This window comes from Brachyhypopomus gauderio, chromosome 6 (genome assembly GCF_052324685.1).
Source record: "Brachyhypopomus gauderio isolate BG-103 chromosome 6, BGAUD_0.2, whole genome shotgun sequence".
NCBI lineage: Eukaryota > Metazoa > Chordata > Actinopteri > Gymnotiformes > Hypopomidae > Brachyhypopomus > Brachyhypopomus gauderio.
In genome coordinates, this window is record NC_135216.1 from 28,423,512 (window position 1) to 28,434,545 (window position 11,034).

An 11,034-nucleotide genomic window follows, 5' to 3' on the forward strand; every position below is an offset into this window, starting at 1 on the left:
GTTTGACATGTGCCAAACGTGTTTGACATGTGCCAGGGATGTTTGACCTGTGCCAGGCGTGTTTGACATGTGCCACATGTGTTTGACATGTGCCAAACGTGTTTGACATGTGCCAGGGATGTTTGACCTGTGCCAGGCGTGTTTGACATGTGCCAGGCGTGTTTGACATGTACCAGGCTTGTTTGACATGTGCCAGGCGTGTTTGACATGTGCCAGACGTGTTTGACATGTGCCAGACGTGTTTGACATGTGCCAAATGTGTTTGACATGTGCCATATGTGTTCCAGACGTGTTTCACATGTGACAGATATGTTTGACATATGCCAGACGTGTTTGACATGTGCCAGGCGTGTTTGACATGTGCCAGATGTGTTCCAGACGTGTCTGACATGTGCCAGACGTGTTTGACATGTACCAGGCATGTTTCACATGTGCCAGACGTGTTTCACATCTTCCAGACATATTTTACATGCGGGCTGACTGCAATACTCTCAGTGAAGGAAGCATTTATTATGTTGTTGTGTTCTTATGGTGTTACTGTTTGCACACCGCCATGGGTGCTCAGGGTTTGAGAGTACTGTACTGTTCACTTATGCTCAGAGTTCCAGAGTAGTGTTCTAGAGTACTGCTCCCAGTTCTAGAGTACTGCTCCCTGTTTTAGAGTACTGCTCACTGTGTTCAAGGCTTCTAGAGTATTGCTCCCTGTGTCCAGATATTAGAAAAGTTGTGTGCAACCAGCTATCAGTTAATGGTCTATTTTATCTCTCTTTGAGTCACCCCCTCTCACTTTCATTCTCTCTCTCTCTCTCTCTCTCTTGCTCTGCGTCTCTCTCTTCCTCAGTCTTCCTTTGTCCTTGAGGAACAGAGGGAACTCATGCCATAATCATGGCAGAGATAACAGCGGTGATCATCAGCCTTCACCTATCACACTCATATTCACACACCTTTCAGGGCAAGGACTGGTGTGTGTGTGTGTGTGTGTGTGTGTGTGTGTGTGTGTGTGTGTGTGTGTGTGTGTGTGTGTGTGTGTGTGTGTGTGTGTGGCACAGCATGAGTTAAAATTTGAGATAGTTTAATAAAAAAATTTAATTTGTAATTTCACTAAACCTTAAAGCACCTAGGTGTAGTTAACAGTTACACCTGAGTGTAGTTAACAGTCGCATCTGGGTGTAGTTAACAGTTGCACCTGTGTGTGGTTAACAGTTACACCTGGGTGTAGTTTACAGTTACACCTGAGTGTAGTTAACAGTCGCATCTGGGTGTAGTTAACAGTTGCACCTGAGTGTAGTTAACAGTTACACCTGGGTGTAGTTTACAGTTACACCTGAGTGTAGTTAACAGTCGCATCTGGGTGTAGTTAACAGTTGCGTGCTTCCTTGCCAGTGTGTCTATCAGTAGGTGTCTGAATACAGAGAGACTCCCTGCGGAGCCCCTGCTGTGGACACACACCCCACTCCCGCACTCCCATGATGCTCAGCGCAGACACACCAGCAGGAAGCCAAACACAAACCGCTTACTGTTTGTGTTTATTTCAGTTGTTTATCGACAAAAAGAAGGACATCTGTGTTGCACTCCTCCCTGCCTGATCCAAAACACTGACATATACAGGCTAAACACTGACATATACAGACTAAATACTGACATATACAGACTAAATACTGACATATACAGGTTAATCCCTGACACATACACGTTAATCACTGACATATACAGGCTAAACACTGACATATACAGACTAAATATTGACATATACAGGTTAATCCCTGACACATACACGTTAATCACTGACATATACAGGCTAAACACTGACATATACAGGTTAATCACTGACATACACAGGCTAAACACAGACATATACAGGCTAAACACTGACATAAACAGGTTAATCACTGACACATACACATTAATCACTGACACATACAGGTTAATCACTGACTTATACAGGCTAAACACTGACATATACAGGTTAATCACTGACATACACAGGCTAAACACAGACATATACAGGCTAAACACTGACATATACAGGTTAATCACTGACATATACAGGCTAAACACTGACATACACAGGCTAAACATTGACATATACAGGCTAAAAACAGCCATACACAGGTTAACCACTGACATGATTAAACACTGACATAACCAGGTTAAACTCTTACTTACACAAGCTAGGCACTTGTGTACACAGGTTAGATTGGTAGACAAAGGTGGAGATGGTTCAACACGGGTATATCCAGGTACAAGTGAACACAGGTATAAATGGGGAGACATAGGTATACAAGTATAGATAGGAACAGACAGGTAGACATGGTTTAACACAGGTAGACATACTGTAGGTACACACAGGTATACACAGGTAGACATATTGTAGGTAGAAACAGGTATAGACAGGTAGACATAATGTTTTTTCTGTAAAAAAATGAGAAAAGCGTGTAACTTGTAATTATTATCATAATACTTAAAATAAAAGATATTTTGTCAAATTACAAATGTCTGTAATTTTACAAAGTTTTGTATACAATTGGAATAAAATGTTAAACTACATTGAAATATTTACAGTTATTTTCCATAAAATAAGGATTTTTTTTAACAGTGTACACACAGGTATACACAGGTAGACATGCTGTAGGTACACACAGGTATAGACAGGTAGACATACTGTAGGTAGATACAGGTATACACAGGTAGACATATTGTAGGTAGACACAGGTATAGACAGGTAGACATACTGTAGGTACACACAGGTATACACAGGTAGACATACTGTAGGTAGACACAGGTATAGACAGGTAGACATACTGTAGGTACACACAGGTATAGACAGGTAGACACAGGTATAGACAGGTAGACATACTGTAGGTAGACACAGGTATAGAAAGGTAGACACACTGTAGGTAGACACAGGTATACACAGGTATAGACAGGTAGACATACTGTAGGTAGACACAGGTATAGACAGGTAGACACGGGTATACACAGGTATAGACAGGTATACACAGGTATAGACAGGTAGACACAGGTATAGACAGGTAGACATACTGTAGGTACGCACAGGTATAGACAGGTAGACTTACTGTAGGTAGACACAGGTATAGACAGGTATAGACAGGTAGACACAGGTATAGACAGGTAGACACAGGTACACACAGGTACACACAGGTACACACAGGTATAGACAGGTAGACACAGGTATACACAGGTATAGACAGGTACACACAGGTATAGACAGGTAGACACAGGTATAGACAGGTACACACAGGTAGACACAGGTATAGACAGGTAGACACAGGTATTCATAAGACTTATTAGTAATTATTAGACTTTTCCCACTTGCACTTATGACTTTGCGAGTTGTTTGAGTGCAGCTTCCTTGTAGTAAATTCACAAAGATACTAAAGTAGTTTGTGAGAGCCGCCCCAAACGCACCATTAGATTCACTCCAGTTCATGAGTTGGAACAGAAATCACAGTAGGCGTGTGGTGCTCAGATAACTCCAGCATCCTTATCAGATACGATGCCAATAACTGCCATTATCTCTAAATGCTTGTTGTTAAGAACATGTTCTAAAGTACGAGTTTTATGTGTCTTCAAATATGTGTTGATAACATAAAAAAAAAAATCCCCAAGCAGTTTTATGAGATTACTAGGTGGTATACTTTAAAAAAAAATTTGTTGCTGTAGGGTTTAACGTCCTAGATAGTTTTCTCTGTGTAGGTGATGTCTTCAGTAATCACTTGTGTTCTAGCGCCATCCACTGGCTGCTGGCTCGATCTCCCCAATTTACTAATTGTTATTCTTACAGTAAGTATTCATACCATGGCATGGAAAAACACTTAACGGAGAGAGAGAGACAGACAGATGTAAAGGGAAGTGAGAGATACAGAGAGTGTGTGAGAGACTGAGGCAGAGGGAGGTGTGGGTGTATGGAACAGAAGGAGGGAGTTACTCAAAGATAGAATGTGTGTGTGTGTGTGTGTGTGTGTGTGTGTGGGTGTGTGTGTGTGTGTGTGTGTTTTGGCTCAATCTGTAGAGGTGTGAGCCATCGGCCTTTCTCTTATGACAACTGCCAGTGTCTCTTCACATTGAGCTGCCACACGCAGTTCTCTCTCTCTCTCTCTCTCTCTCTCTCTCTCTCTCTCTCTCTCTCTCTCTCTCTCTCTCTCTCTCTCTCTCTCCCTACCCCCCTCTGTCTGCACTACTCAACAATACTTTACTGCCACAAATCTTGTGCCACATGCGGAGGTGCCAAAGCAATTAAACTAAACATGAAGGACAGTAGGACACATGCCACAGTGTGGCGCCCCCTTTAGGTGACAGGACACCACACACCTTATCTGGCCCACTCTGCCCTAAACCCTACACCACCATTCCTTTATTTCTTGATTGAAGAAACTCAGGGAGGAATTCAAACATTTTTCTATCCCTCTACCACACCCCTCCACCCCTCTACCACACCCCCTCTACCCCTCTACCTCACCCCTCTACCACACCCCTCTACCCCTCTACCACGCCCCCTCTACCCCTCTACCACTCCCCTCCACCCCTCTACCACACCCCCTCTACCCCTCTACCACACCCCTCCACCCCTCTACCACACCCCCTCTACCCCTCTACCACACCCCCTCTACACCTCTACCACACCCCCTCTACCACGCCCCCTCTACCCCTCTACCACTCCCCTCCACCCCTCTACCACACCCCTCCACCCCTCTACCACACCCCCTCTACCCCTCTACCACACCCCCTCTACCCCTCTACCACACCCCTCTACCCCTCTACCACGCCCCCCTCTACCCCTCTACCACTCCCCTCCACCCCTCTACCACACCCCTCTACCACACCCCCTCTACCCCTCTACCACACCCCTCCACCCCTCTATCACACCCCCTCTACCCCTCTACCACACCCCTCTACCCCTCTACCACGCCCCCTCTACCCCTCTACCACACCCCCTCTACCCCTCTACCACACCCCCTTTACCCCTCTACTACACCCCCTCTACCCCTCTACCACGTCCCCTCTACCCCTCTACCACACCCCCTCTACCCCTCTACCACACCCCCTTTACCCCTCTACCACGCCCCCTCTACCCCTCTACCACACCCCCTCTACCCCTCTACCACACCCCCTCTACCCCTCTACCACACCCCTCTACCCCTCTACCACCCCCCCCTCTACCCCTCTACCACTCCCCTCCACCCCTCTACCACACCCCTCTACCACACCCCCTCTACCCCTCTACCACACCCCTCCACCCCTCTATCACACCCCCTCTACCCCTCTACCACACCCCCTCTACCCCTCTACCACACCCCCTTTACCCCTCTACTACACCCCCTCTACCCCTCTACCACGTCCCCTCTACCCCTCTACCACACCCCCTCTACCCCTCTACCACACCCCCTTTACCCCTCTACCACGCCCCCTCTACCCCTCTACCACACCCCCTCTACCCCTCTACCACATCCCCTCTACCCCTCTACCACACCCCCTTTACCCCTCTACCACGCCCCCTAACCCCTCTACCATGCACCCTAACCCCTCTACCACACCCCCTCTACCCCTCTACCACACCCCCTTTACCCCTCTACCACGCCCCCTAACCCCTCTACCACGCACCCTAACCCCTCTACCACACCCCCTCTACCCCTCTACCACACCCCCTCTACCACACCCCCTTTACCCCTCTACCACACCCCCTCTACCACACCCCCTTTACCCCTCTACCACACCCCCTCTACCACACCCCCTTTACCCCTCTACCACGCCCCCTCTACCACACCCCCCTCTACCACACCCCCTTTACCCCTCTACCACGCCCCCTCTACCACGTCCCCTCCATCCCTCATAGTTTTAGTTATAATTGATTAGAACCGTGATTTAAACTTTTTTTAATTCTCTTTCACTGTCTCTCTCATATTCCCTCTCTCTCCTTCTCTACCTGTCTCTCACTCTCTCTTTTCCTCTCTCTCTTCCCCCTCTCTCTCTTTCTCTTACTCTCTCTCTCTCTCTCTCCCCCCCCCCCCCCCCCCCCCCCCCTCTCTCTCTCTCATCAGCTCCGGGGCATGTCACTCTGGTTTCCATTCTGGTTGAGGAGTTTTGTTCAGTGATGGCAGGAGTGCTGATGCTCTTAAATTCTCAGCCTGTCCCTAACGGAGACTCTTCCCCAGGACATCAGCACACCTGCTACCCGCCTGCTTCTGCGAGGCCTTGGCTGGGTTTGCTAACAGTACCTTTATCATCACTCCATGTAAGCCTCCACAAGCAGATAAGGATCACTCCCTTCAATCCAGGCAGCGCACGACACAACCTGCTCATGAAACCTGCCAGAGGCCCCGCAGTGGAGAGACCTGTTGGACAATATCTGGTGGAACTGGGATTCAGTCTTCCAGCCATTTCTATTGTTAGCCAACAGCTGCGTTCAGGAGCCACTCAGAAGCGCTCGCTGCAGGCATGAGAGCACACATCATCTGGGCCGGGGGTTAAACATCCACAGGGTCGTGTACAGAGACGGTAGCTCACACTCGTGCACGCAACATTCTTCACAGAAATGGCGGATCCAGGAGCTTCTCTGTAGCGGGAGGAGCAGAGCTGCAGCAGACAGCCATACAGAGAGAGACGGCGATCAGATTGTCTATCAGCACATCTGAACCAATGAACACACAAGTTAAAGCTTGTGAGTGGATTATGCCCCGCCCTCTGAGAAGATGGAGGAAGTGTTAGCAGATAACTCTAGCAGCGCTAACCACGAACAGCCAATTGGCTGAATGTCTCTCTGAATGGCACATAGTAAAAGTGCTAGTAAAGAAAAAGGTACTAAAGTTTTATGCAGGGTGGGGTGAGTGGGCTGATTAGTGTAAACAGTAGCTACATATAACACTGGGTTAGTGTAAACAGTAGTTTGGGGGTGGACTGTAGAGTGTTGAGGTACTACAGGACTGTATAGTGTTGAGGTACTACAGGACTGTATAGTGTTGAGGTACTACAGGAGTATATAGTGTTGAGGTACTACAGGACTGTAGAGTGTTGAGATACTATGAGGTACTACAGGACTGTAGAGTGTTGAGGTACAAGAGGACTGTATAGTGTTGAGGTACTACAGGACTGTATAGTGTTGAGGTTCTGCAGGACTGTAGAGTTTTGAGGTACTACAGGACTGTATAGTGATGAGGTACTACAGGACTAGAGTTTTGAGGTACTACAGGACTGTATAGTGTTGAGGAACTACAGGACTGTAGAGTGTTGTGGTACTGCAGGACTGTATAGTGTTTTCCATTCCTACGCAGACGACACTCAGCTATATTTATCGGCAAAACCCCATGATTTAGGCGCAAACAGTAAGATTGAGAAATGTGTAGAGATAAAACATTGGATGGCGTGTAACTTTCTAGCACTAAATCCCGATAAAACAGAATTAATAATAGTTGGGTCTAGGGCTGCGAGAGACAAGATACATAATGTAGCATTGAATCTACATTCCTTTACTATAACCCCCAGCGCAGAGGTAAAGAACTTGGGCGTCACAATAGACCCAGATCTCTCGTTCAATACACATATTAATAATATAACTAGGGTAGCGTTCTTTCACTTGCGCAACATTGCCAAAATTAGAAACATATTAAATATTACTGATGCAGAAAAACTAATGCATTCATATCCTCTCGTTTAGATTATTGCAACAGTCTCCTAGCTGGATGTTCTGGTAAATCGATAAACAAACTCCAGCTGGTTCAGAACGCAGCAGCACAAGTTTTAACAAAAACTAAAAGTTTGATCACATTAGTCCCGTACTATCGTCATTACACTGGCTGCCAATTAGATTCTGTATTGACTATAAAATACTTTTATTAACATATAAAACACTGCATGGCTTAGCTCCAGACTATCTTAGTGAACTTATTGAACAATATAACCCAGCGCGTTCACTTCACTCGCAGGACGCAGGGTTATTAACTGTTCCTAGGATCAAAAAGATCACAGCAGGTGGAAGAGCCTTTTCTTTTAAAGCTCCACAATTGTGGAATAATCTTCCTGCCTCTATTCGGGACTCAGACACAGTCTCAATGTTTAAAACTCGATTAAAGACTCATCTGTTTAGTTTGGCCTTTGATTAATCTGTTACATATTTACTACATCTCGTATCTTTTCTCTGAGGTTCACCTGGAGAGTAACATTGCAGTCTGAGCCTACAATACCAGCATCGCTGCTCCGACATGGAATGAAAGCCTGGCGTTCATCAACAGACATTTACAGTGACAATATCAAAACCCAGAACTTTCATTTTTACCTTTACTTAGTCTGATTGTGTGATTTGTGTGTGACTTGTGTATTTGTCTGTGTTTTGTGTAATTTGTGTGTTAACGGGCCGCCCAATGGAGGATGGGTTCCCTTTTGAGTCTTGGTTCTCCCGAGGTTTCTTCCTATTCCCCACCATCATAGGGAGTTTTTCCTCGCCACTGTCGCCTTTGGCTTGTTGGACCCATAGTATTGTTAACCATGTAAATCCTGTAAAGCGCTTTGTGACAACATGTGTTGTGAAAAGCGCTATACAAATAAACTTTGATTGATTGATTGATTGATTGATACAGGACTGTATAGTGTTGAGATACTATGAGGTACTACAGGACTAGAGTTTTGAGGTACTACAGGACTGTATAGTGTTGAGGTTCTGCAGGACTGTATAGTGTTGAGGTACTACAGGACTGTATAGTGTTGAGGTACTACAGGACTGTATAGTGTTGAGGTAGTACAGGACTGTAAAATGTTGAGGTTCTGCAGGACTGTAGAGTGTTGAGGTACTACAGGACTGTATAGTGTTGAGGTACTACAGGACTGTATAGTGTTGAGGTTCTGCAGGACTGTATAGTGTTGAGGTGCTACAGGACTGTATAGTGTTGAGGTTCTGCAGGACTGTAGAGTGTTGAGGTGCTACAGGACTGTATAGTGTTGAGGTTCTGCAGGACTGTAGAGTGTTGAGGTACTACAGGACTGTAGAGTGTTGAGGTACTACAGGACTGTATAGTGTCGAGGTTCTGCAGGGCTGTATAGTGTTGAGGTTCTGCAGGACTGTAGAGTGTTGAGGTACTACAGGACTGTAGAGTGTTGAGGTTCTGCAGGACTGTATAGTGTTGAGGTACTACAGGACTGTATAGTGTTGAGGTACTGCAGGACTGTATAGTGTCGAGGTTCTGCAGGGCTGTATAGTGTTGAGGTACTACAGGACTGTATAGTGTTGAGGTACTACAGGACTGTAGAGTGTTGAGGTACTACAGGACTGTATAGTGTTGAGGTACTACAGGACTGTATAGTGTTGAGGTACTACAGGACTGTAGAGTGTTGAGGTACTACAGGACTGTAGAGTGTTGAGGTTCTGCAGGATTGTGGAGTGCACAAAAATGTTGCTTCTCGCTTTACTCTTGAAGAAAGGGAGGAGAGAGAGAAGAGAGAGAGAAATGAACAGGCCTGTGTTCTTCCTCCCTCAGGGCGGTTGGGGGTTGAGGTAACAGTTCTTCATCTGTGATGTGAGATTGGGAGGTGTGCTCTGATCATACCAATATCCTGTACTCACACATGAAACCTTTCATCATTGTACCATCATCATCATCATCATCATCTCTATTCCCTCTGTGTCACCGTGGTGCTCGTGCAATTAGAGGTCCATGCTGATGAGGTCTTAAGGGCCAAATGTTTGTGTCTAGGTAATTGTGTCCTGAGTCAAATAAACTCTTGCATAATTAACGAGTGCTGTCCAATCAGCTCTAGTTATGTTTCACATGTAGGCATTTCTGGAACTCCTCTGTAGTGTACAGTAAACACTGTCTGTGTACTGGTGGGGGTGTGGTTGAAGATGGGGGGCGTGGTTGAGACACTGGGCATGGCTTAAGACATGGGGTGTGGCTGATGATGGGGGTGTGGCTGGAGATGTGAGGCGTGGCTAAATATGTGGGGTGTGGCTGAAGACGTGGGTGTGGCTGAAGATGTGGGGCGTGGCTGAAGATGTGGGTGTGGCTGAAGATGTGGAAGCATGAATATCCATGATCCCTGATGTGAACATGCTTCTCTCCTCTCCCTCACTCTTATCTCCTCTAGATCTCCCCTATGATCTCCTTCTTTTCTCCTCTCTTCTCTTCTCTTCTCTTCTATTCTCTTCTCCTCTCTTCTCTTCTCTTCTCTTCTCTTCTCTCCTCTTCTCTTCTCTTCTCCTCTCTTCTCTTCTCCTCTCTTCTCTTCTCTTCTCCTCTCTTCTCTTCTCTTCTCTTCTCTTCTCCTCTCTTCTCTTCTCTTCTCTTCTCTTCTCCTCTCTTCTCTTCTCCTCTCTTCTCTTCTCTTCACTTCTCCTCTCTTCTCTTCTCTTCTCCTCTCTTCTCTTCTCCTCTCTTCTCTTCTCCTCTCTTCTCTTCTCTTCTCCTCTCTTCTCTTCTCTTCTCTTCTCCTCTCTTCTCTTCTCTTCTCCTCTCTTCTCTTCTCTTCTCTTCTCTTCTCCTCTCTTCTCTTCTCCTCTCTTCTCTTCTCTTCACTTCTCCTCTCTTCTCCTCTCTTCTCTTCTCCTCTCTTCTCTTCTCTTCTCTTCTCCTCTCTTCTCTTCTCCTCTCTTTTCTTCTCTTCTCTTCTCCTCTCTTCTCTTCTCTTCTCCTCTCTTCTCTTCTCCTCTTCTCTTCTCCTCTCTTCTCCTCTCTTCTCTTCTCTTCTCTTCTCCTCTCTTCTCTTCTCTTCTCCTCTCTTCTCTTCTCTTCTCTTCTCCTCTGTTCTCTTCTCTTCTCTTCTCTTCAATAAGCAGAGAGTTTTACACTCTGGCAACTGGTTGACACCATAATACAACAATAGAAGGACAACAGAAGCTGGATTTCTTGGCGTAATCATCACAGTTTCCAAACACACCGGGTAAGTGGAAGCCATTTAGCCAAAGTGAGTGTGTGCTAATGTGCTAATCAGCGATTCCTGTGTGTAAGTGATTACTGAAGTGGTCTTTCCCTAGAGTGTCTGCTCAGAGCTCTGAGTCACTCACAGTAATTACCATGAAATGACAGAAAG